Genomic DNA, 27,338 nt, shown 5'->3' with positions numbered 1-27,338 from the left:
AGTCTATAACTCCAACTGGCGTTTGATTTCAGCTGTCTGAAACAACTTGTGCAGAGAAAAAAACTGAATAGATGCAGTTTACACTAAAGAGACAAAAATAAAGCTGTATACAGTCACACTATAGTTATGTGCAGTCAGGTGGGAGCGGCTCTCACGTTCGCGAACAGGCAATTGAAAGGACCACCCGCCTGTTTCTTTTCATCACTTGCGTCGGCAGTCCTGTCGCACCGTCTGTACCTATTGTCACAGAAAGGTGCGTTTGCAAACCAAACCGTGTTATGCATCAGCGACTTAGTTCACGGCCTCAAAAAAACCTGATCTTTATATCCCACCCCTTTACTCTTTCGTACACATCTCCAATATCAAGGAATGACAGTACAAAAAGTGAAAAATAAACATGATGAGCAAGCAACCAGCGGGCTGTTCACGAAGGCGAAGAAAATGTGAAGAGCAATTTTGTTTTCTTTCTTTGTTTCTTTCTTTGTTTCTTTGTTTCTTTCTTTCTTTGTTTCTTTCTTTCTTTCTTTTTCGCCAAACTGCATTTGTATCTGCGGCTACAAAGAGAGCGTTGGTCGCAGTGTAAGTTGTCGTTTTTGATATCACCTGCAGAGCCGATCTTCGTCAAGTGGATCATGGCGCTAGTGGATGAACGACCATTGCTAGTTGAGGAAATATTCGAGCGTGGGCTTCACTGCTCATCGACCCACAAGACATTTAGTGCGCGTCTGTGTTTTCTTGAAACTGTACTGTGCCTCGCGAAAGCCTTCAATCGCCTGACGCTGTTCTGCTTGACGCTTTATCAAGCGATTTCCTAAGTCAATGTTGTCGTACCCTACCTGAAGCAGAGTTACGCTTTTGAGGAAGGCACGGCGTAATGAACGTCAGGAAAAAAAAGGAAATTCAAGTATCCGTATTGGTAACAAGGCGGAAATGCCAAACGTCATGCTGGCACACCGAATCTCTCTTTCTTTGTTTTTGAAGACGAGGTATTCTTGGGCGACCTCGGATCAACGTGGGGTTCAAGAAATCTGGGTATCTAGCCACTTTCGCCTAGTCAAATAAACAATTTGAGGCCTTCTAGTGCAAGTAGGACAACGAAAAAGGCGTCAAAATTAAGTTTGGAAGAAAGGAGATGCGCCAAGTTAGCGTAGAGCTATGTAAGAGCAGTACTAACGCGCAATTAGCACGAAAAGGCCGAAATGAAACCCGGATGCACTCGTTCAAAAATGCGCGCGCTGAAAACCGGAACCGGAAGTGCGATTTTGCGCAACAAAAAATATGATCCGATCGCGGAGATTGTGAAGTCTAAAAATGTGGGCTGAGCCAGAAGGTAGTACATTCTAAAAAGAAAGAAAGTAAACGTAAAATGAAGTGCTCTGTGTAAGAGTAAGCCACGTGTTACACTACTGTACCCCGGAAGACTGTATTTCTTCGATCTCAATCGCTGTTGAGTCGCCTGTTTAGCCTCCCAGACAAAGCAAAACATGCCCCAAGGAATGCACCTGGCTTAGTCACACGGTTGACGGTCTTACCGTCTGCGATCGAACGCATACGCACGTGCGCACAGTTTTCTTGCCAACAGAGCTTCAAACGGTAAGCACTTCTGTAGCCATGGAAACCCTCTTAACCACCCTTATCTTAGACAAGGAACAGAGTCATCATCTAAAAAGCGCTGAAGCGTTATTTCCCTCCTCGCGTTTTGTACAAGACCAAGCACTCCTGGGCTAACAAAAATATTAAAAACAATCCACAACGCCAGTTTTACCCGCAAGCTGTTTCTCCTGTTTGGTGCTCGAATCTCGTGATCGAACGTACGCCAACAGAAAAAAGAAGAAAAAAAGAAGTGTTTCTCCAATTTTATTGTTTTGACATCACTGTCAAAAAGACAGGCTGATCAGAATAATACTGCGATTCTATTTTGTTTCTGCGCATCGAAGATGTTCTCTGTGCCATTCATCATTGAATAGAGAGGTACGACGCTCGTGTTATCACTCGAAGCAGCTAGCCGGCGGCGGTGGGATGATGAGGGTGGAATAGAATCGATCTACACGGATACGCCTGTCGAGCTCAACAACTTTACTACGCAATACCGATACAGGCATAGAAATCCCACTATTAGAGCAAGAATGTATTAAAGTAGTGTCTTTTTGGGACCTTTAAGGCAGGCTATACATAGAAGCCGGGCATCTTCAAGAGCCCGATAAAATCCTCGTCGAGTCTATCAGACTGAAAATTTTTTGAAGGGGATCACGCAAACTAACGTATCGGATTCAGGGAGCTATGTATGCCGAAGGCATAGAAGTGAAGATACAAGGAAATCTAGAAATGTTTATGCATTCTCTTGCAATCCGCATGAATCGAAGGAAGCGACAGCTACGTCCATGATTTTTATGAACATCCTTTAGATACGAAATCGACGAGGGTGGCAATGTGGGCTTGTTGGTCTGTCATCATGTAATGTTAATTTGGAAGCGCATAAAAACACGGACACGAGGAGAAACGAAGACGAAGAAGACTGTCTTTGCCTTCGTTTCTTCTCGTGTCCGTGTTTTTATGCGCTTCCAAATTACCATTCCTTTAGGTATATCTGCCATAGCTTTACGCTTAACGCCTTCGATCAACGCGAGCACTTACGACTGCACCACTACCACGAAAAAAATTTGGCACGTGTTCCCGACCTAAGGCCACGGAGCTACAATTTTGTTGGGCTACAAGCATAAATATCCCGGCCTGTGTCAGCAAAATACGTCTGGATTCGATCAGCTGCAAAACAAAGATTGTTGTGGAGGCAGTGAAACATAAGCCCAAGTTATGATAATAGTGCCTGGCTATTCCAGAGCAGCCTATACTAGGTAAAGAAAGTACTGCAATCAACGGATGACAGTTTACAATAAAAAAACATTATTTCATGGAACTATGCGTCTAGACAGTATAGAACAGTCCGTTTAGGGTCTGTACTGCGAGCGCACACTTAAGTCAAAACCTTCACTCTCCGAGCCTCGCCCTCCGCTCCGTCGCGTCTGCTCTGCAATACACGCCATTGCAAGAACTTGCAGGAGTGCTATCACTCTAAAATATTATCTTATGAGAACGAAAACGAGAGTATATCATAAAGTGGCGAGACAATCTGGTTGCAAGTGAGACCCGTTTCGTTTTTTGAGGGCGCCGTCCCGCTCTCTCGGCGGCCCCAGTTTTCCGACCCGGACTCATATGGCAACACCGACCAGCAAACTGCACTGCCCTGCCGAACGGCACGCTCCGAACGCTGCATACGAAGAGCTAATGTCGCCGCTGCTCAATCTTTATAGTAGACAGGATACGCAAAAGTTGCCGTGGTTTTTTTTTTTTTTCTAATCACATACATCGATGCAGCATCGGGCGCCAACCTGTCTACAACCGGGAAAGGCCTAACAGGCCGTTTTCAGCCAGCCCTTCGCTGGTCGCGCAATCAGATCGTGAAGCGAGAGCGGGAAGGCAGCTCGCTCCTGTGCGGGCGTTGGAAATAAATCTGACAGGGGACCGCGCGCTGACGTCCAAACACAGCTCTGTCAATACGTTTCCTGCGCGCTGGCGCCGAGCCTGCCCGCAGGCTAGACACTCTCGACATAAAGGGGAAAAATTTCGAGTGAACGCCGGAAACCCAACAGCACAACGTGTAGTGCTTGACTTCGAGCCATAGACATCCGTCTGCAGCCTCGAGTCTCAGTTTTCTACCTGTGATGCTTTGTAGACTTTGCACATATACGTTTCTTTGACTATTCTGACTCCTCGTGAATTTTGAATTGAGAAGCAGCTGTCTTTTGCAGCACTTGGCGTCGATGCTACCAACTTTGTATGTGTAATTCTTGAACCATCCACCTCCAGACTCTCGGATGATGCTCCACAGTTGGTTGCGCAGATCACGCCAAATCCTTTTCTCTTTGGCTACACATAATAACACTTCCGTAAGTAACAATTGCTCAAGAATGCACAGTCGCAAGTATAGAGACTATATTCCAACAAAATTCATGCACTTGCAGCCACAAGTAAGTTTATATCCACAAACTATGTGTGCTGAAAATTTTCGCAGGACTATACATACAGTATTGATAAATGCCTGTTATACGTTATGTTTATATGTTGGAACAATAAGTTCCCCGATGCCGTCAAACACAAACCGGCCGAGTATTGCATAGTCTGGGTTTTATTAGTTACGCTAAGCAGCGTACCGGCAGCTGTCGTTATTGGATATTTCCTGCGGTTTTAAGACAGATAGACATATGGAAGCAGAAAGGGGCACATGATTCATCCATAGAAATGTTTTCTGTACGCAAAGCTCAATTTCCTCATTAATTCTAACTTATTGAACTCAAAAATTTCAACGCCTCTTTCTTTTCTCCTTTACATTAACTGCTCCCCAACTGCATTCCTTCTTTTTTTGTGACTATCCTTCGCATGTTAACATGTAATTTCGCCCGTAATCGCATCGCCTAGTTTTTATCAGCCGTAGAATATTATTTTATGCTGTCACTTTGATTGATACATCTGATTCTTGGTATATCCCCGTCCACACGATGTGTATGAGCCATAGGTTTGCTAGCTAACAACAACCACTGCCAGTCTTTTAACAGACTGTACATAGAAAATGATGTTTCATTAGTGAGATATTGAAAAAAAAATATGCTGTCTGAGAATACGTCTATCGGGTGTAATGATCGCAAGTGCACCGCACGTATTGTTGATGCCAAAGTAATCGACGTCTTTCGAGAGAGAGAGGAAAGGTGGATAGGTTAACGAGATTACAGTTTCGGGCTTGCTACCCTGCACTGGGGTGGAAGAAGAGGTTTTTGGACAGAAAGTAAAACGAAAGTTGGATTACTTGGAGGGTGCGACAGACGGGTTACCACACAGCTGTCAGCTTATTTTTCTTCGAAATGCGAAAAGCTTCTTTCTGAAAAGCTCGAAAAAATTGTCAATAGCGTCAGGTTTCCGACTATAGCGTTATACTGTCTGTATTAGCTGACAGTACTGTCACCGCCCGCCTTTGTAAGGGGGGGCGTCGCCCCGCTTCAATCACACGTGCACGCTTATGATCTAGCTGGATGCGTCTCTCACTGAGCGACGCCGTGAGGTCATTGTGGCTGTGCGCGGTTCATTTCCTCTTTGGCGAAAACGTAATTTCCGAGCAGCGTCGCGGTGGCGCATAATCGCTCGCGAATCTCGGGTCGGGATAATAATCGAACCTTCATTCGCCTGGCTGACACGTGAATCCGACTTCACCACAAAAGCGCGTGATCACTGTGACCTCCGCACGTGCGTGCCCGAGGCACGTAGAATGCGTGCAGTGATCGATGGCTGATGTTGACACAATGGCGTTAACAGGCCTCAATAATTTGTTATTAACACTTTAGGTAAAATGTGAAGATCGAGATAATTACGGAATAATTCCAAGTTCAAAGCGCAACGACGTCCTTTGACTCTTCGAAGATTAGGGAAAGAATCCATGGTGCCAGTTTATCGCGTGAAAGTTCAGGTAAACGAAAAAAAAAAACGCAGAAATTAACCTGAAAACACACAGTATACGCTGTTTAAATTAAATTTAACGATCGGCAGTGTGGTTACCACAGGTCCTTAATTTCAGCTAAGCGGTTGAAAATCGTAAAAATAACTTAATAAAGAGAAATCAGTCGAGGTCGTCCGTGTCGTTGTAGATTTGGCCTCAAGTATTTCATCTGTGCCATGAATTCTTATATGAATTCTCTGTGCAGGCTACCAGCGGGACTATAAACAGACATGGAAATCAATATATATATATATATATATATATATATATATATATATATATATATATATATATATATATATATATGGCAGAGCGCCCGTCTCATCTGCGGGAGGTTGTGGGTTCCATTCCCACCGCCGCCGGGCACCCACTGGTTCAAATGGTTACAAGCGTACCCCGGCCTGGCGTTCGGCTTCCTTGAGGAATGATACGCTTGGGAAAGGAGCCTGCGCCCTGAATTTCCGTCGAAACCCTCGTGAGCCGTTAATTGGTTTCTATACGGAACGTCACGGCGACGGCGACGGCGATAGCAGAAATCCGCTTGAAGTGTCCATATAATTGCTATCGCAATAAAACGTTGCCAGGCGAGAAGGTGGTAAAGATTTCCGACGCTGCTCGACGAGTATCCCGTTCTGATCTCGTCGAAAACCTCCGAGCCGCCCCCAGAGGCACCGGCAACAGTCACCAACGCCGCGCGCGTTCGGTGCGAACGCGGGCAAGACGCCAATGGCGTCGACAACAGTTTTGCGCGTTGCTGGTGCTGCTGACTACTATCCTTACTCCGTATAGCTCTCTACTAATTTGCTATCGCAATTGATGCTTCACCTTTCAGGTGAAACTGCGACATCTTTTATTATTGCTGTCTCCTGGCGAAGTGGAGGTGTGAACGTAAATAAGCTTTCCTTTCTTGACTTTTGTTACTTGCCATCAGGATTCGTAGTGCTTCCGGAGAGATTCGGCCGTTAGCGAAATTTCGTACTGCCGCCTGAGAGTCACTGGCTATTACGTCCGCTTCGGTCTGTGATACTGTTAGCGCAATAGCTATCTCCTCCGCAATCTCGATTTTGCTGTGCTTGCCGTACGGCATGTTTTGCACTTCTTTTCTCGATCAATTATGACGGCTGTAAAGGCGCTCCTGTGATTGTATCTAGCTGCGTCTACAAAGACTGCGTCTTTACTATTCCCAATTTCTTTTGTATGTCCATTGATCGGCTTTCTCTTCTACCTTTATGGTATACGGCGTGCATGTTCTTTGGTAAAGGGGGAACGGTTATCGTATCCCTGACATTATTCGGTATGCTCACTTTGGTTACGTGTTAAGTATGGTACCCAATACCAAGCCTTTCTAGTATGCGTCTTCCTGTCTTGGTCCTAGAAAGGCGTTCGTACTGCGCTATCCGCCGCTGCGCCTCTATGAGCTCGTCCATTGTGTTGTGCAGGCCTTATATATATATATATATATATATATATATATATATATATATATATATATTGTAAAGGAACAGAGACAAAGAGACAGCACCCGTTCCTGGGCCAACTGATGATGATGATGATTGATGATGTCCTCAGCACATGGCTCGTACCCACTTCGGGAGATTGGCCAAGAATTGGGCACTGAACTTTTAGATGTGGATTCTGAAATTACAGTTACTGTGCAATTTAGTAATCAGAATAGACAGATTACTTTTCCTAAACTGCATAATTTATAATATTAATGTCATGCATTAAAACTGAATTATGTCTCAGAGAATTGTAAAAGTAGGGATTTAAAATTTTATTCGTTTTGTTGACTGAATGAAACCACAAACGGCGTCAAATACGCCCCTGTGGCTAAAGCCAAATACCGAGGCACCGAAAGCGAGTACGTTCTATTCTGCTTCGTCGATCGTCCTCTCTGTCTGCCCGCGCCCGCAGTCCGAGTGCGGCAACCTCAGTGCGTCATTCCCTTCATTACACTCGGCCACGCTGCCGAAGATAGCTCAGGTGATTGTGAGAGCGTGCTGGTGATGGACATCTATAATCGACATGACTTGGGAATGGGAGTCGTCATCGTAATGTCTCACGCGTTAGGGCCGAATATATATATATATATATATATATATATATATATATATATATATATATATATATATATATTCCCCTCCTTCCCTCCTTCCCTCCCGTTCCCCGCGGCCTTTCGTGAGACGGAAGAAGTCGCGTTTGCTCTCCGCCGTGCGTTTGCTCCCCGTGAAAGAGCGCACCCTCGCGCGCTTTCACTCGCACATACGGCATACGGCTCGCGGCGACGATTTCAACGCTGCTGGACTTTATAGGGAACCTCACGGCCACGGCGACGGCCACGACGACGCCGACGGCAGAAATCCGCTTGGAGTGTCCATATAATTGCTATCGCAATAATAAGACGGCGCATGACGTGGCCCAAGGGCTTACGGACCGAGTCAGGGCCGATAATAGGGCCGGCACCTTAGCGCCTCCCTAAAAGGAGGATGGAATATAGCGGGAATGGGAGGATCGTACGACCAGATTTCATGACATCACACAACACTATACAAATTGCGAAGGTGCGTTCTCCCACCATATCACCAAAAGCTCAGCAAAAGGCAGTGTGCCGAATGGCGGCAGTTATACAGACCAGAACTTATCCGAACCCGGCGATCTCACACCTCATTTACCCAGACACATGCAAGACAGATAAATGTATGAACTGTGGTTCTAGAGCCACTCTGGAACATACACTACGGGAATGTCGAGGCATAAGAAACAATAATGGGAATGCAGCCTCTCGCGATCGCCTCCGCGCGCGCGCGCTGGGAGACTGTGTTGCTTAGCTCTGCCCTCGAAGACCAACTCTGGGCTGTCCAGCTGGCCGAGGAAGCCGCCAGGACTCAAGAACTCCTGGCCGTCACCTAGGCGGGACCTTTCGCCCGTCCCGCAAGCTCGCAGGACCTTTCAATGAAGTTCTTGGACTGACTGACTGAAAAACATCGCTGCGTCATAATTCCGAAAGGCATTCTTTTTACGTCCCTCTAATACACAGGTGCCACTTCACTGTCTTTGCCACGTAAATTGAAAGTGAGAACGTGTCACAGTGCTTAGAAAGAGAGAAGTAACAGAAGAGAGGTTAATCAGACACACGTCGCCCTTCGCTGCCCTGCACTGTGGGTGAAGGGATATAGGGAAGAAAAGAGAGAAAGGATGTAAGAGCGAGAGCACCACTTGCGCGCACACTTAAGGGTGCGCGCCAAATCTATAAACGGTCGCAGAGACCTGTCGAGTTCAAGTACAGCAGCCGTCGTTGCATTCTGCGCCATCGCGAGCGCGGCCACAGTCCAAATGTATAATATACGCAGTGTATAATATACGAAAGGCATTACAAGGTTCACTATAATACAGCCAAAGGAGATGCTTATGCAGCCATCAGAGCAGCGCTCTGTGAGGTAGCGTAAAACTCAGGCGTTCAATTATGAAAAACAAAAATGTTTTTCAGTGGCCAGCGGCCTTTCCCGTTAACGTGATAGTTGTCGCTATCGGCTGGTGGCCTCATGTACGAACAGATTCAGCTCGCTTACGAACACCCTTGCAAATGCAGGTCCAGGTCTTCTTCTATTGTCCTTCTTATTTCGCATACAAAAGAACAAAATCCGGAAGTACGGAACTCGCACAACAGCGGGATATCGAAGAGAAGGTAACGCAGCAGCCGGATCTTAAAAGTCAGCGCCAGAAACGCACTGAAAAAAAAAAAGTGTTCGAAAATCTTTTTCTTTCTTTCTTTTTTTTTCTTTATTTTGCATGCGACTCTCGAAAGAAAAGGGGGGTCGTCAGAACAAAAGGCTGGAACGTAATCCATTCATTCCCTTGTAAATGAGACGCTGCCAATGATAGAAGCTTGGCGGCGACCCAACCGAATGCACTGCAAATGGAATAAGCTCCAGTGTACAATGAGTCAGCTAAAAGAAGAAATGACGGCGGGGGAGAAAGTTAGTTTCTAATTTGAATGCCGGATTGGATTATTCAGGCTTATCGGTGTATAAGGTCCTTGCTTTTGCACGCATAAGACGGAATCGCGTGCTTGCGGGGCAAAGTTCGTGCCGAAACAACACAGGGAGCAACATCAATCGGTGAAACGTTTTCTTCATGAATCGTTTTCACCGTAGAAATTGCAAGTCACAATTAAAGCGTTCGGTGTTGTTTGGTGCAGTAGGGAGCGACAATATTTTCACGTGTTCACGATGAAATATTAATACAGTCGAACCCGAATATATCGAACCCCAATATAACGAATTATTGTGTATAACGAACAGCAGTAAAATCCCCTTGAAAGTGTTTGTAACAAATGTTTATTTTATATACCGAATTACAAACTTTCTCGTCATGTATTAACACGCCCAGTTTGCTCTCGTTAAGTTGACCTTCTCGATCACGTTGACCTTAACTTGAAGAAACAACCCTGCCAAAACAGTTATTCCTAATCATTAGGCATTCTGACGACAGTTTTGCATTGCGGTGTACAAGACACCGAAATTGTTTCATTTGTTGCAACGATACGCCATAAGGCCACTCATAAAAAAGTTGAAGAAAAAATATTCGGCACAGACACTTAAGCCTGTTTGCGTGTGGGAATGATAAAGCATTATACTGTTTGTAGACCTCAGAACGTCATGAACGCGCTCATTTTATACACTCATGACGTGGCCCCACCTCCTCCCCATTGGCTGCGCCGTCACCTGCCCAATGACGCACGCATTAGGCCACATCTTTAGTCAGCCAGAGCCGTGGAGCCGCCATGACGTCGGGGAAGTGTGCTCGTCTCACACCCCGAAGGCCCGGGTTAGATTCTCACCCAGACCGAAATGTACGAAATTTTATTTTCAAAGCCATTTATTTACTTTGTTTACAGGAACCTCTCTGAGAAATTTTACGTCAACCCGTGCATTTCTTCGCGTGTTTTTACTCTTTGCGCCTTCGGCTATTTTTGGCACCGTCTTTCGGTCACGCCGACGGTTTTTCACGTAATGGAGCATATAATGAGTTCGCATAAAGATGGTGGAGTTTGTTGTCCCGAAACTGCGCAGTGCATCGTGAAGGACGCCGTAGGTGGTGACTCCGGAGAAATTTTGACCACCTGATGTTCTTTAACGCGCACCTAAATCTAAGTACGCGATCGAGCGCGTTTCTTGCATTCCGCCTGCTTCGGAATGAGGCCGCCGGCTGCCGTTGGGAAACGAACCCGCGACAGGCGGCTCACTGAAAGTACCATATGTGCAATACGGAAGCCGCGAAGAAGACTCAATTCCCTTGCCACGTGGACGCGCTGTCTGGAATTTAAATCGCAACTATGCAATCCACGCGAACACGTGCCCTACGCAACCTCATATGCGTGGCTACGTTTTTAAGCTGCGACAATGTTTCGCTTCCTTTCGTTGCTTATTTCTTCTTTTTTTTCGGGACTACGTGATCTGAAAACATTGGTAAGCGGCTCCGCCGCACTTTCACGCTCCTTGTCTTCTCAGAGCCTCCGTCACCACTGTCTGGAGCGCGGGGTCGGTGCCAATTTGAAAAGAGGGGGGGGGGGGGGATGGGGAGGAGAGGGAGGCGTCATATCCTCCTAAGACCCCTTGTACAATACATTGTACATTGCCTTCAACAATTTTTCGTAGTTCACTCGGGGGTGATTACGCAAAATATTCATTCTGGGTATGAATTTGACCCTGAATTGATCTAGACATCTGTGTCGTCCCAGACGGCCGAATGAAACCTTGAGGTGTGTTTCGAAATCGCTGCGATTGCGTGCCAATACCGAACGCGACAGCAACATGGCAATGTACGTACTACACGTATAGTTTCATCTTCATATCTGTGATTAAGCAATGAAATTTAGCTTTTACCATAGCAAACGTAAGAAGATGATGAAGATAGTTATTTTTTTCACGTACATGGAGACGCAGTTTTTGGCATCTAACCGTGGTACTTTAATTTTAAAAAATTGTTTTTCAAATTCATAACATAACAGTACACAATAAAAACCACCTTGAAGACCCACAGTTGTGTTCGGGTCTCAGGAGGTTAATGCTGTCATTTAAGAGTGCAGTTATCAAAATTATGTGTCTTGCGTGTCTAATAGACGTCGTTTACTGTGGTGAGTGAATAAAGGCGAAGACGTGTGGCGGTGGTGGTTGTGGTGCTTCTTCAGGCAGTTTTAAAGAGAGAAAGTTTAAGGTCAGTGGTAGAGGTTAATTAAAGGTTTGAGACGCCAATGTCGGCAATTGGTCCACCTCAGCGCCTGTTTTCGGAACCAAAAGTGCTGAGACATGCGACAATTCGATAAATAGGTGATATACAGCCTTTCCCGCTATTCATGACTGTTCTGCGCAAGTTTCCAAATAATCTTCTTCGATAGTGTCTGACGTACAGTCAGGGTGTTTCAGCGAACACTTTCAAAAATTCTTCAAGGTTGCCTGTGGCATATAGCACAATTCCAGTTCATGAGCTGGTCTACTCGAAGAGGCGAACTTAACTTGGATAAGAAATTGAAATGCATAATGGAATAATTAACAAAAATTCACTAATTCAGTTTTTAACTAATTACCTGATGGCCCATATTGCAATTTACAAATTGGAGCCGTGGAGTTCGCAAGGCGGATCCACTAGGAACGAATTCTCGGGATGACACCAGTTTCGCGATATTAGGCCCCGAACTTTGCGGAGAAAAGCATTGGCGTCCCAATTAGTTTCTTAACAAAACGATGCTTTATGAAATTGAAGCACAAAATTAACTGGAACGCCAATGCATTTCTCCGCAAAGTTCGGGATTTCATATCCCGAAACTGGTGTCATCCTGAGAATTCATTCCAAGTGGATCCGCCTTGCGTACTCCACGACTACAATGTATTAATTGCAATATGTGTCATCAGTTAATCAGTTAAAAACTTCATTAGTGAATTTTTGTTGATTATTTGATTATGCATTTAAATTTTTTGTACAAATAGCGTCTGCTCCTTCGAGTAGAGCAGCTCATTAACTACAATTGGGATATCTGCCACAGGCAACCTTAAATAAATTTTGAAAGTGTTCGCTGAAACACCCTGTATATCATTGGTGTTATCATTGGTGAATAAAGTAGAAACTTTAAACAAACTTGTGCGCATGAAAGAGCCAGGACGAAGACGCACCAACTAGCTCACCGTCTAACGTCGTCGCAGAGTTGGGCAATCGTTCTCTCGCGTACGCGTGTACGTGCTTGGGATCTACGTACTGCTTACAGTTTAATTAAAGTTTAATAGGCAGCAGGGCTCACGCCGGGAGGCCCAGAAGTGCGAAGATATGCGGTTTCGCGCGCGCGCAAGTGTTTATCCAGAGAGGTAATGGAGAACCGAGAGCAGCGTGGCGAGGCATATACGGCTAAGCATTAGGTAAATACGAAGATGTCTCACTCAAGACCCGCGGGTGAATCGACGATCGAAGCGTGCTAGGATTGCGAGTCTTCCCGGCGCGCCGGTAAAGGGTTGGCGAGGAAGGGTAAAAGAGAACGCTGGTACGAGACAATATAGCGGGCTGAAGTGAACGAGAGGAGCAGCGGAGAAGGAAGCTTTTTCTTTTCCGCACGCGAAGCACGTTCTTTCGAGGCGGTCGCGCGGGACCCATTCGTTACAATCGCGTCAGCGAGAGGACTGAGCCTACAACATCGCAGGTCAAAGTAAGACGCGGTAAAAACGATATTTTCGTAATTCTTGCGCAATGGCAAGAAGAGGTGGCGTTCCCGTTGCGTTTCGTGAGAGCGTGGATGTGCGAGTATAATTAATGCGTCCGTTTTTCACGTTGCGAAGAGGGCATCTACTTTACGAGATGTAAATGAAGAGAGACATGTTGTAAGTGCAATTTTTATCGCGCTGCTGGAAAGAATTGCAGCGTTCCTGTTTGTATAACTGATTTTGAGAACGTGTACTCGTGAAAGATAATTTCTTTGTCTGAAGAGTTCGTAGCTTAAAACAGTAAGCGCTACCGGTAGTAACGCTCTTCCGTACCACCAAGTTGACGCTTTTAATTAGATATTAGGAATAAGAACTTCAGCGACCGACGAAGTGGCTGCAGCAGTTATGTCAATGTTTGTATAATTAAATAAAACAGGTTACTTTTTATGAAGTTACTATGCGATTGCAGTTGAAGCAAGTGCACGAACAGTTCTGCGTCTTCCGAAAATGATACATCTGCAAAGGTTTTAACAAACGCAATACAACGCCTATAGCTTGTTTTCCTGTTGCTAACGTCTTTTAATCCTCCTAAAATAAAAACTTTAACATGTTAGAGCTGTTTACATGCTCGAGACAATGCATCAAAGAAATATTCCAGAGATTTCTTGCACTTTAACGCCCAGGTAACAAAAACACTGCACGAGTCATTTGCAAATGAATGAGTGGTTAACAAAATGAACGACCCAGTGTGAGGCTGCATGCGTTCAGTAGAAAACAGAAGTAACTGTCTCAGCATACGTTTGTCACATGATCATCATAATTTGCATTCAACAGGCATGACATAGAGATGGATGCGTCGAAAGAGAAAGTGTGCGTCACTTCACTGAGTGAATTTATGGTAAGGTAATGCGCATCAGTGTAACACATGCGAAATTAATCGCGAGACGTTTTTATTTCTATATTGTGATATTGAAGTAAGTCCTGCGGCTGCGGGAATTAGCAAGGTGGAGGAATATTTACGTAAGAAAAAGCGGCCAGTCACTTGCCACAACTTTTACCCTAAGTGGTGGCTAAAAGTCTATGACGACTTGCTGCTGAACACAAAATCTTACGACTGACTACAGTCAGCTGCGACCGGGTTTCAATGGAGATAAATATTAAAAAGAAACATTCATGTACTTGGCGGTGCATCAACAAACTCTAACTGGGCAAACTATGAAGCGCAATCCTCCGCTACGGTGTCCCCTCACACACTCTGTGCTGTTTTAGGGACATGAAATCCCCATGCATTCGGTCATCAATGCTATCTTCGAGCTCTTTTAGCTGACGATTGTTCTGCTTTTGTGGTGCCAGCTTGTAGTTTTTTGGCTATTGAAGTTGACACTAGAGGGAGGCTTCCACACTAAGGCAGTGGCTTTGGGTTTGATTTCACGGAGGAGCAAGAGCCTGTCTTGACTACCCCCTTTTCAAACCGATAGTGTCAAAGCAACTTTACAAGTAGCTGATATCCGACACCAGGGAAGTGAACCACCATGCTCTGGAAACAGGGTACAACATAACTTTTCATTGGATTCCTGCTCACTGTGGCATCGTTGCCAACGACTTTATTGACTGGGCTGCCCTGTCTGGCCACGAAAACACAAGACGCGTTCAATACCTTTGGCGAGGACGGATGCTGCCAAGGAACTTCGTCTGCTTGAAAGTCACAAGCTTTCCGGAGTTCAAGTGCCTTCAATTGCCGATTGCAAAAGCTGGACCCCTTGCTACGGCTACAACTGCGATCTAGCCTTTCCCGCGGCGTAACAACCTTGTTGTGCCGCTTGTAGCTGGGAGTGGCGTTCACGAACGCTTACTCCTATCGTATGGGAATGGCTGAGAGCCCGATGTGTGACTCATTTAGGTGCGAGGAAACCGTTGAGAACATATTGTGTATCTGCCCTCGCTACGACGTACAACGCCTCTCTCTCTCAGGCCAACTTTAAACAGAGTGGACTCGAGACCGTTATCTCAGTCAAAGATACTCGGACCGTGGCCACACCCGTCACTGGCACAAAAAGCGATTCGTGCACTAGTACAGTACTTGAAGTGCATCCGTTTAAGAGACCGCTTATACTGTCCCTGTGCATCCTCCCACGTGCACTCAGTTCTCACTCACTTTCTATTCCCCCTTTCCCTTACCTCCAGTTTAGGGTAGCAAACCGGACGCTCGTCTGGTTGACCTCCCTGCCTTTCCTCTGCTTGCTCTCTCTCTCTTCGAAGCAACTCGCATCTTCGCAAAGCAATAATATGTATCTCCTTCGTACCGCAAGGCTATATTCAAGTAGACAGATGTTACTATTCGTGACAGTAACGCGCATTGACAGTGACACGGAACGCAATGATGATATCGACGTGCAATATTGTGATTACGAGGATAATACTAAAAGCGCATAATTCAATAATGGGTAATACTAATCAAAGGGCTGTGAACTCATTTTTGTGGATAACGGAGAAGGAAAGAGCAGAAAAAGGTGGAGGAGGGGCTTCCGTCGTCAAACGCTTCGCATCAAGATTCTTTGTTTGCTGCTGTCAAGTTATGCTTTGCATTAAAGTACGTATCCATGCTCAATGTAACCTACGGCAACATCGGAGTTTGCCTTCGCTCAAAATATTGCTACATTCTTCGTGCTAAGGCGATGGGAGCTGACCTCAGCAGTTCAATCAGCACGGAACGGTAAATGTCGACGCAGTTGTTCCTCTTGCAAGGACGCCAGGAGAACGTGACAAATGTAATCCACGTTATTGCAAATATAATAACTACTACTCCTACACGCGCTTGGTAGCCGTTGTCCCGTGTTGAAGAGAACTCGGCTAAGTCACTATTTTGAAAACAAGACGCGGTTTACCGAACTCTAGCATACCGTCATTATTGCGAGCTGTTTTGGTCAGTGACAGCTTCGTTTCTTTGTGGCAAGAAAACATGCCAATTCCAGGCTTGATCAAAAGGCTATTACTAGCAGCTTAATGGTTATACGTGATGATAAAATCAAAAAGCAAACAATGTAGTTTAGGCAAAGTAATGCCAGAGCCCAAGCAGCGCGCAGACTGCTGTCCGTGCGAGTTTTATGCGGACTTCGCACGGCGTTCTTACTGGATATGGGGCGGGAACCAGCAAGAGGAGTACAAGTATGTTTCAGTCGTTTCACCTACGTTTCTCCATGTATTTACACACCACTTTCATTCGTAATTTGTAGATAATAAACAAGAAAAGTATTTTTTATCACCCTGATCCGCCTTTCGGATAAACTTCTACAATAGTCTGAACGTGCATCAATGCGCTCCTAATTATACTGTTATAACGACTGAATCTTTTAGGTCGTTTAATGTATAGTCTAATGATTTACTCGTAGAGGAAAGTAATGTATTGCAGTTAGCAAAAGTGAAATTGCCAGACAAGCAATGAACGAGCATATCCATCTTGAAAACCGCAGGAACATTTGAATTTAATTGCGCTAGTCGAAGCAGTTCACTCAAACCCGTACGTGTCAAGAACTAAGAATACGCTAGTCGGGTCACAGCAGCTAAGTAGCATTTGGTTCCGACAGTCCTTGACATATGGACTGCGTGAGAGGGTGGAGTGCTGAGAGCTCACATTCTGCTGAAGGTGCATCTTCCCAACCCGAGGGCCTCGCCAACTCTTAGGTGCTTTGGGACGCCGTCAGATTAAGTGCCCCTATGAAATCGGCCAGGAGCCCCTTTTTACACTGTTGTATGTCCAGGTGGATTTGGTGTGATTTCCGTGCGACAGAATCTTGTCCCAGGACCTGTCGCTCCCGAAGAAAGCCGAGTGCGAGGCCGAGGGACACCGGCCCCCCAATTTTAAACGGTAGGTAGCCAGCGGCAGTAGGGTTTTGAACCCACGACCTTCCACGGTCTAAGCGGGCGCTCAACCACGAGGTCATGGCTGTGGGTTCTCTTGAGCAGGAAAGTTACGGTGTCTGTGGCAATAGATGTCCGCCTCGTCGACACCCTAAACAACACTGCTATTGCGAAAAGAAGCAGTACATAAAAGTTGTAGATTTACTTCTACACATCTACGCATTGCAGTGAGGGAGTCGAGATTAAGAAATACGTCGGCGTCGCGTCATCCTTTCTTTTACCCAAATTAAAAAAAAATAACATAGCTCACTCAGGTTCTCAAACGTGAAGTGTCAACAGGGTCACTCGTCCGCAGCTCCAACTCACGTTGGGTCCACAAGGATGCGTCGACGGAACCCTTGGGGCACGCTGTGTCGCGGGGTTCTTCCTTGCGCGGCGGACTCTCGGGCCAATTGCGCGGTTCCCTCCTCTCTTCGGTCGAAGTCGCTGCTCAACACGCGGCAAACTTTCCCGCGCGGTGAGTATTTATAACGTGAGCGGGCGCCACAAGCGGGCGCTCAGCGCAGCTGCACTTCGTCCCGGGCGCAGATGGGAGGAAGAGGAAGAGGAGAAAGTGGAGAGAGGTGGGTAGCGCACTGGGCCTCCTCTGCCACGGATCGACGCAAACCAATCGCTGCCGCTGACGTCGGCCTACCACGTGACTACCGCAGACCAATGTGAGAGGTGCGGGGGCTCGCGGACGAAACAAAACAAAAGAAACGTCACGCGTAGGAAGAGGAGGGAGGCGAGACAGAGCGGCGGTTCATTGCTGTGTTCGGTACGGGGGCGTATACATGCCCTATAGGGGACAGGACGGACGTTTAAGTAAATGTGACGCATACACGTGAGAGGAAAGAATGACAACTATCTCAGGCCGAGCCGAAATTGTTCCGAAAATAAAACCTGCCCTCAAAAGTGAGAGACCCCTTGAATGTCGTACGAGGTTGCGTGAAAAAGAAATACTCTATTACGTCTATGCCAACGAGACGCACGAAGTATGCCCGAAGTGCGTGCGGAAAAATAGAACTTGGTTGACCTTCATACTTACCTAAACGTTCATGAAGTACTCATGGTAGAGAAAAATTGAAAGGAGGCCGTGACAATGACTTTCTCTTTCTCTTCCAAATGCATTCCAAGCGTACCGGTAAACCCGTGAGATCTGTTTGCTAAGCGTTAGAATCGTTTATTCTGGCTTTGATTTTTTTCTTTTCAAGTTCTGTCGCGTCGAATACCGTTGCAGACTGCCTTGTTTACATTCTTGATCAGACTTGTCCGGAGATTCCTACTTTCCGCATTGCTCTGTCTCCATATTCATCTGTATTTCTACATTTGTCTGCCTTTCTGCATTTACCTTGCTTTCATCTGTCACCTCTCGTGAAATAAGGTGAGCGGGACCATAGCACAAGCTTGCTTCGTCTTTTTCAAGTGAATTTCTGTAATCATTATTGTTACATGCTCCTGAAATTTTGTGCACTATAACCGGAATTACACAATGGCCTTTATCTTCAGTGCTTACTTTTACCTCGGAACGTTTCGATATACATATTTTAAAGAAATGCTGCAACGAACGCGGTTTAAATCGTGGATCCTGACCTCACAGAGATGCGACGTAATTCTAACGCATTTCTCTCGCCACATGATTTTTTTTTTCAACCTTAGATGGCATGCTGATATATTTAGATAGAAAGTTGGTAAGTTGTTACGCATTCCCGTTGGTACTGAAATATTCGAATATCAAAATTTCAAAATCGAATCGAATACGAACAGCGGAGAAAAGTGACATTAGAACATCGAATCGAATGCCGAATAATTTCTAATTGCTGAAATAAACAGACGAAAAGGTTGCTTGGAGCCCGTGTGCTATAAAATGCTTGCTTGCGCTATTCGAAACTCGGAATGCCGTTGCCGTGTGGACGTCCGGTCAACCGAGGAGCTTGTATGACGTTGGCCGTTTTGAAACAAAAGAAGAGTGAGTCACCACATGCACATGGAGTGTCGTCCTCGTCGAAGGCGCCAAGTGTAATACTGCACCAACTCACACCGCTTTAAATGAATGCGAAGGCGGTAAGACTGGCCATATTTTAAAAGCTGATCTGTCCAAATCGAGAAATCTTCCTAAGCAGTCTAAAGGAGAAGCATTCTCTTTGAATAACTGTAAATTAATGAGTTAAAGTTATCTGCTACGTGTGTGTGTCCAGCGTAACGATTGGCTGAAATTTTATCTTACGAACAAATCCAACGCGATAGCGTTTTTTTGTTAATACGGGCCCTAATGTCTCTGCGCAACAACTTCGGCTCTCCTGCAGCAGAACCATACGAAAGGGTTAACACGTGTATCGGTCTTTCTCCCTGAATACTCTAATAGGCGTTGTCCTTATATTATAAACAAAACCATATATTAGAACCTCGTGCAGATATACGGCACTTTCGACGACCGAATTCTTGGATAGAATACGAAACGAATAGCAAAGTATATTTCCTGTGTATCCAAATTTTCGAATTATCGCACTCCCTTAATGTTTGCTCAGTGCATTCGTGCGGAGTAGAAATTGGCGAGTCAGCGCTTGCCGTGCCTTTCTGCGGTTATCTGCTTTTGTCTGTCATTTTTTGCGATAAAACTTTATAATATAGGGACTTGCATAACCCTGTAATGCCCAATGTTATATGCTACGCTGTGCCTACGGGTGCCTAAAATCGTTTATTGAAAAGTAGGAAACTTAATGCGAACCCCATAGTCACTTTTTTGAAATGATGGAGTGAAGTTCCAGCTGTAGATAGCTTAAGAAATTCATTACTAATTAAGTAATTTGTACAGTAATTAGGTTATAACTAAAAAAAAACATAGTTTTTCTTTCTACAGATGTGGTCTTCGTGGCCAGGGATAAATGTGAACAATTTGTTTCAATTTTCCTTGATGCGTACCTGTGTTTGAGCATTACAGGAATAAACTCGTCTTACCCTTTCCAGACTGAAGATAAATTTTACGTGTGCGTTCGTTCGCAGTGCAAGACAACCAAGTGAAACGAGTGGTCATTTTGCCTCTTCAAGCAGTAGTCTCGGGTAGCCGAATCCATAGCCGTCAGCGGCCGTGTTCCGCCTAATTGATAAATGTATGTCCCTGCCTTCAGCCTTACTTCTCCGCAAATACTCATTGAGCTTTCGGCACATTCGACAAAAGAGAGAGAGAGAGAGAGATAACAGCGACGTCCATTACCCTAACAAAGAGACAAGGAAACCATAACAATCTTTATGGCCAGAGCTGCCTCGCTGCGCACTTTCGGCGACTACAGCCACCAAAGACCAGCCGCAGTGCGCCTATTAGGTATAAAACGCCAACGAACGCGTGGTAATTCGATCGAGATGCCATAATTCGAACTTTGTTGCGCGGATTTTATTTTCTTCTTCCTTTTTTTTGGCGATCTCTCGCTCATTTATTTAGTTTCGCGGCTGGAAAATAAGTGGGCGCGCTGCCGTAGCTCGCTTACAAAAGCCCATCGGCAAGAAACACCGTTATTACAAAAGCGCAATAGAATTTCGATAATTTGATCGAAATGCGGTATAATTCGAACCGCTTCCTAATTCCGAGAACATTTCCGGGCTCCCCCGCTATGACCATCGAGTCGCGGAGCGCACAAGCAGGCGTTGCAGTAAGGCGTGAAACGCAGTTAAAGTTGAGTGTGAGGAGGAGGAGAAAAAAAATGTATACCGTATAGACCCTGGTATAAGGGTGTTTCACTTGGGCCAAACTTTCAAAATATGCAAATGCTACGTAGCTGGACAGAACCAAGGTAATGTTGTTTGCTGTCGCTTGGAGATATTCAGATTATGTTTTGCATTCCGTCTAATTAAGTAATTAGTCTCAATTATTTATTCAACTTCTCGATTATTATAATTAGATCAAAAGTGTCAATGAGAAAATTGTAGAGCAACATGTAAAACTCCCGATACAGCTTTCTGTTACTCAATACGTGCTGCACAAGAGTGTTTCTCCGAGCGTGAGAGATGCCCGCGAACACACGCAAATTAAGTGCCTCGAGCGGCTAGTCGTGCAGCGATCTTGAGTGACGAAATCTCCTATAGTTACTATAGTTACTAAGTGTCACAGACTCAGCGTCCCCGAGTAAGTGACTGCGCTAAGCAGCTGTATTGCAATATATCCCTTCACAATACCTAGCAACCCCGATCACACAACAGAACGAATGTTTACATAAGCAATGCGCAAGATTGGTCCACACTTGAGCGCCGTTATGCAATGTTGTCGCTATGTGTTCCTGTAAGCGGCCAAATTCACCCTAACGTTTATCTTAATTTCATTTCATTTATTTGTAAAAGTACCGAATAGCCGCTTTACGCCTTAGTAATGGTGCACTTGTGTTACACACAGACCAGAAAACAAAACATAAAACCTCAAAGGACAGTGGTATACAAGATGCAACAAAAAAATTGAATTAAACCAACGACAAAAGTCTTCGTTTTCGAGGCTTCGAGCATGATGTTACACGGCGCCCTGATGCTGCAAGCATCCATGATGTTACAAACTTACAATGAAAAGCGGTGTTACAAGGAGCCCTGGTGTTACGAGGAACCGTGATGTTACAGGGACATCCCGATGCTTATAGCCGATAACTGCATAGCGCAGTAAAACGAATAATACACTATTTGGGGGGTAATTTCAGCAGAAAGAGCTCTATTTTTTTTATTCCGTAATTTGATTTTTTCTTGCGAAGGCGAAATCGAAATGCACACTGTGCAAAGTCCAAACCTTTCATCCAAACGAACCATAATTCTATACGTTTACGCACATTAGGCGATTTAAAGCCCACGAATTCGACAGCAAAACCTAATTTGCTAGAAAAAGAAACATTACCAGCGTGTTTATCAAATTTTCCACTAATTTCGTAGTTAGCCGAGCGTAACGTTGGCACTTTTCGCAGTAAAGTTTGCGTTGGGCAATACCCGGTCGTAGTCCTATGGCAGATTCGACGAGTACGTGAGCGCGCGTACAGCTACATGTGTTGCGTTTCCACCAGTCTGTGAGGCTCGTAGAAAGTTTATCAAGTTTGCCGATAATTTCGTAGCAGAACAGTGTCGTCGCTGACAGGCACAACTGGGAGAGCCATTTCAAACTCTACGCAAGACTCAGCCGCGGTGTCTACGAAGACGGCGTAGGAATCATCTTCAGGGGCTACATCCCTGCGCGTGTTCTTCGGTTTATCCACGAGAAAAGTTTCTCTTCTCCGTCCAGCAACAACGCTTTCTTTCGGCTCGCGAAGAAACCCCGCGCCGCAACCGCGAGACGTTAGTATGTTTTCTTGACACGCGATAACACACCAATGTTAATGCTTCTCGGCGTAAAAAATAAACATTTGCTTCGGGCAATACCTTGCTGCATTCCTATGGAAGACTGGACGAAGTTCACATGCGTGCGCGTGCGTTGTTGTCTCGTGCGCTTTTTGAGCCGTGTGCGGGGACGTTTGAAGATGAAGGCTCCGCGCGCGGAGCCACAGCTCTGCGGCTAGCAATCTACGCTGTATATCGGCGAACATTTCTACACCAACTGGGACTATAGCGCCTGAGTGACGCGAACAAGAAAGAAAGACAAGAATAGCGCGCGCTTCTTATATTCTTTCCTATACACGTCGCTTAAGCGCTGTGGCCCCAGAACATGTATAAAACCAACCAGCCTGAAAGTGTGTGTGTGTACTTCGAAACGATATTCATTGTCATTGTTTCCGCGTTGCCGTCTAGCTCGATTCGTCCGCTGCGAATAAGTACGCTCATAGAAACTCCGGAAATTAAAGCTCTTACGCTACAACTTTTTGCAAGAGCAGTTACAAGCCAATCGCGATGTTGCACATATATCAGCAAAGACGGCCGCCAAACAGTAATGAGCACTTAAGAAAAAATGCCTTGTTAACTCGGCCACAGGTCAAATCTTTATTGGGGCAAAATTTTCACGTATATTTTGTCTAAATAATATGTCTACGAACGTAAAATTGCTCCACAACCACGTGAGCGGACGTGTGGTAATTTTAAAGTATAAAGCTCTGCATCTACATTACCTTCACATTTTGTGCCTATTTCTAAAAAATGAGACTTTGGAAAATATCTTATATGCGTATCGAAAGCACGAAGCTAGAAGAAAATGAATGCCGGCGCCATTAACTACGCATGTTCCACGTTCCACTTCATGCATTACTTTGTTCACAAATCGTTATTTCCAACTCAAAATCTGGAGATTTCAATAAACAGCTCGATGTTAAAATTTTGCATGCCGTGAGGCAAAAAGAAGAAAGCTTCACGCCGAAGCAAACAACACCACTGGACGCGTGATGCGAGGTTAGGCGTGTTGAGTCAATTACCTGGACTATACATTTCAGCTTCTTTCTTCTGTGGTTAGATGTTCGCGAAGACCGTTAAGAAATTCTTCCAATTGCGCTCGGACAACTAAATCGTCGATCCTTTTGCAGATGCAAAGGTCTTTGGTGTGTGGCCTCACCTATGACCAACCTAGAAAGCTACGCGCTCCGATGTCATTTCTGAAATCAACGGACCTGCGAAGACGCTTTTCGACGCCCTGTGTCTACTACTGTGCAGGTGGACACGCTCTCTTGAATGTTGTTTTGACGGTTTTTTTCTTTCTTTCAATCTGTCATCCCCTTTCTCCTGTGTAGGGTAAATAACCGGACGTCCATCTGGTTGCGCTTCCTGCTGCTCTCTCTCTCTCTCTCTCTCTCTCTCTCTCTCAATTTACACTACCGTGCATGAGAACTGCGACATCAACCGGGACCTTTGGCTTTACACTGTGATTTTATAGCACTCCACTGACCAGCTGTGCAGCTTCCTACCTCACTTACGGCGAGCCGGTTTTCTATTCTTCAACATCGATGCACTATCGTGGACAAATCAAACGGGGACAAGTTAGGGCTAGCTAGAATCTTGCATTATTTTGTTTCGCCTTTAACGACTTCGCGTGATGACAGTATGATTTCGGCCCGTATACGCATAATTTGAGGCTTGTACCACCATTGGAGTTCGGATTGCAGCAGTAAAAAACGGAGCCCTCGTGTTATTGCTCGTAGGAGATGACCTGCCTTACAGTTTCCTGCTCACGTTTAGTTTGCCCAGGGTAGTTATTTGGGGACACTTGTATGTCAGAGAGACGTCAAAAAAAGAGTACACTTGTTGATGAGGGTCAAACACGGTACGTGCCCGCTATGGGCGACCGGCCAAAAACCAGGTGGGGGAAAAATTAATAAATAATAAACAAGTGCAATCACATGAAAAGAAAATGTAAGACATGAAGATTTTGGGAACAAGGAATATTGCGTAACTGAGTAACCAGACCACACGAATACGCAAATAAAAGAGGTTAGAAAAGAGAGCCATGCTCCAATGAACATTTTGGATAACAAGTTTGGACGATAGATAACAACGATATGAGAAAATAGAAGTAGTATGGTAAATTTTGTATAACTTATAGCAGACTGAGCATACTGCATCATACATGGGTATAACCTAGAACCAAGGGTCAGTGTGAGATTTCAACCAAAACGCTTAGGTGCAGGATATGACGAAGCGGAGCTTTTGGAAACCCTCCTCATTGAAATATATATCAGCAACAAACTAAAATATACTGGTCAATAGATTCAATTTCATTTCAGAAATGAAACGGGGGAGTGATAATCAGATAATGGGTAGCCAGAGAAGAAATGACTGTAGAATAATTGCCAAAATATATTTTCCGTCAAAATGTGGCTGTCGATTCATGTTTTCGCCTTCCGATGGAAGTGGAATGCTTATTGACAACACCATTTCCTCATCAGGCGCTTTCAAATTGTGGCAGAAAATCCGTCTCTAACGTTAACTACACGCTTACGCAAATTAGGTGCTTGCGCCTTCGTGATACGGGCAGTGCTAATTAGCTAAGGTCCCGCATGTTTCACGTCATGCACAAAGCAGAGTACCTTAAGCTCGGGCGATTGCTCAATGGTTATCCTGTCTACCCTTACAAAAGTTTACGTCAATCAGCATAGGTTTCTAAAAGCACTCTATTGGGCTGAGTGAAATGAGCGTATAGTGCAAATAAATGTAGCAATTTTTGTCAGCGTACGACGCGCATTATAGCGGTTTGCCAAAGACAGTGGTCCTTCGAATCAATTTTCTGGGTAAAATTCGAAGAAATATCTTTCTGCGTGGCATGCTACCTCACGACGTTACTATCAAATCAGCGGTATCTCTGATGTATGTACGCAATAACTCTTCTTATAAGCGGTTAATGCCTCAAAGCGGCGTCTAAGCACCTGTTACCATCCTGTGGCCGTTAGAGGGGCGGTTTATTCATGTGTAACATGTACGTCTTTGAAATTGAAACGATACTCCAGCATTGCTGCTATTACCACCCACACACTGAACTGGACTGATAATTTGGGTCATGGCGGCTGCAGACTTGAGGGGACGCAGGGTGGTAGCATAGTTATACGTCATAATTATTATGAGCAGCAGGGTTGTAGAATTTAGGACTGCCGACTTCATTGCAGTTTCAACATTACAGTTGAACATGGCGCTTGATAACTGATAGCTCACTGATATTCCTCTTTCTAGAATGTCGTGCGCTACCGTTTATTGCCCAGTGAATTGACCGATTGGTAGATAATGCAAGAAATGTCAGTGACATTTAGAGAAATAATTTTTTTGGCAGCAGATAAATGTTGCACAGTTCAACGACAGCAACCCACCAGCGAATTAAACAAGTCATTGCATAAATCAGCAACATACTTGATTATTTTGGACAGAGTTGGCGATTATTTGATGCATGAAGAGTAAAACTTGAAAGCCGACAATAACGCCCCAGACAACGAGCTCACACAATAGTCAAGTAAACTATCAGCTTATAACAATCACACCCTCATTACTAAAAGGGACACTAAAGAGAAATACTAAATCAGTTTAGTTTGATAAAGTACGTATTATTGAAGAACTTTATTTTCATTGATTTTGCGGTAATAGGTTGATTATTAGAAAAGAAAATGAGAGCCAGAGTTTCATTTTTGAATTTAGCACCGAAATCCCTGGTTATTACGCGAGTGTGACGTCACAAATTGCAAAGCATTTTTTCTTCGAATTTTGGCCGTTGCGGTTCTATAAAAAATTAATAAAATTTTCTAAGTTAGGTCTTTAGTTCTTTTTGAATTCGATGGAGTTCATTCGCACCGACTAAAAGTATAACTAGGCCCGAGCAGGCGGCGTCTAAATTCATGACGTCACGGCGAAGCTGGTGCGAGAGTTTCAAGGCGGCGTCGCCACCCTCCTTTCGTTATTGCGCCTCCTCTGGCGTTAAGCCAGAGCCAAGCCAAGTTAAGCCAAGCGTCTTCTCGCGGTAAGAGTGACATTTTTTTTTATATTTTGGAATTGTAATTCACTAACACAGCTCAAGTAATCTTTCTCTTTAGTGTCTCTTTAATTGACCAGTCACTCCAAGCTGTTAGCTGCGAGAAGTTGGAGTGGTGCCCGCCCGCGAATGACGTCACGGCTAGGACGCCGCTCGCTCCGGCTCGCTCGGCAAAAGCGCGCGCTCGTTCATTTCGTGCATGTTCGGGGTCTCGGACGCGCCAGCCGTACTTCTTGAAGGATGTTTCGGCTGCTTTCTGCCGTCACGGCTAAGCTGCAATTCTTTGTCAAAAACACATGAATCGCAAAATTCTGAGGCTTGGATGTTGCAAGCTATGCAGCGTTAAAGGGGTCTACTGCTCTTGCAATGCAGCGGTGCGCCGTTTCTGTCCGTGAATTTTGCGTAAAACATAATGTCTGCAAATTCAGCATGGAAAATTACGTATGCTGCTTCGCTTGAAACATAACATTCCCTTAAGTAGTACTTAGTTATGGCAGTCGTTGCATTTTACACGAAACTGAAATCTTCGGTATTTGGTGTCAACATTAGAAATCCTTGTTAGAATGATGCTGCCTCCGAAGCTTTCATCAATATTCTTATTGTTCTGGTGACTGCATGAATGCGTAGGAAGCACCACAAGGCGTGCTTTTTCTAGAAAAAGTTTGCTACTACTCCCACCGCTCTCCGAAACAGGCGCCCCCCCCCCCCAAAAAAAAAAAAAGGAAAAGAAAACATTCTTCGTTAGCTGTTAAAACGACTGCGCGTTATGTACAGTATATACTTCACGAATACCATAATAGCAATCGCTTGAAAGAAAGGT

The 27,338-nt window shown here is 45.0% G+C and overlaps 1 protein-coding gene across 4 annotated transcripts in view; it reads right to left on the bottom strand.

The window, feature by feature from the left end:
• Nucleotides 1-17,609, bottom strand: part of LOC119461078 (uncharacterized) — an 82,527-nt gene extending 64,918 nt beyond the window's left edge. For 2 of the 4 annotated variants that reach the window (XM_037722256.2, XM_049672572.1), the window contains exon 1: nucleotides 17,455-17,609. The gene's annotated coding sequence lies outside the window, so the exon portion shown is untranslated. Of the gene's footprint in view, nucleotides 1-17,398 lie in introns of all 4 variants that reach the window. The other 2 variants (XM_049672574.1, XM_049672573.1) reach the window with 2 other exon arrangements.
• Between the last annotated feature and the right edge of the window lie 9,729 nt (nucleotides 17,610-27,338).

Source organism: Dermacentor silvarum, chromosome 8 (genome assembly GCF_013339745.2).
Source record: "Dermacentor silvarum isolate Dsil-2018 chromosome 8, BIME_Dsil_1.4, whole genome shotgun sequence".
Lineage (NCBI taxonomy): Eukaryota > Metazoa > Arthropoda > Arachnida > Ixodida > Ixodidae > Dermacentor > Dermacentor silvarum.
Note: the sequence above shows the minus strand (reverse complement) of the source record. Positions and strands in the feature narration are given on the sequence as shown.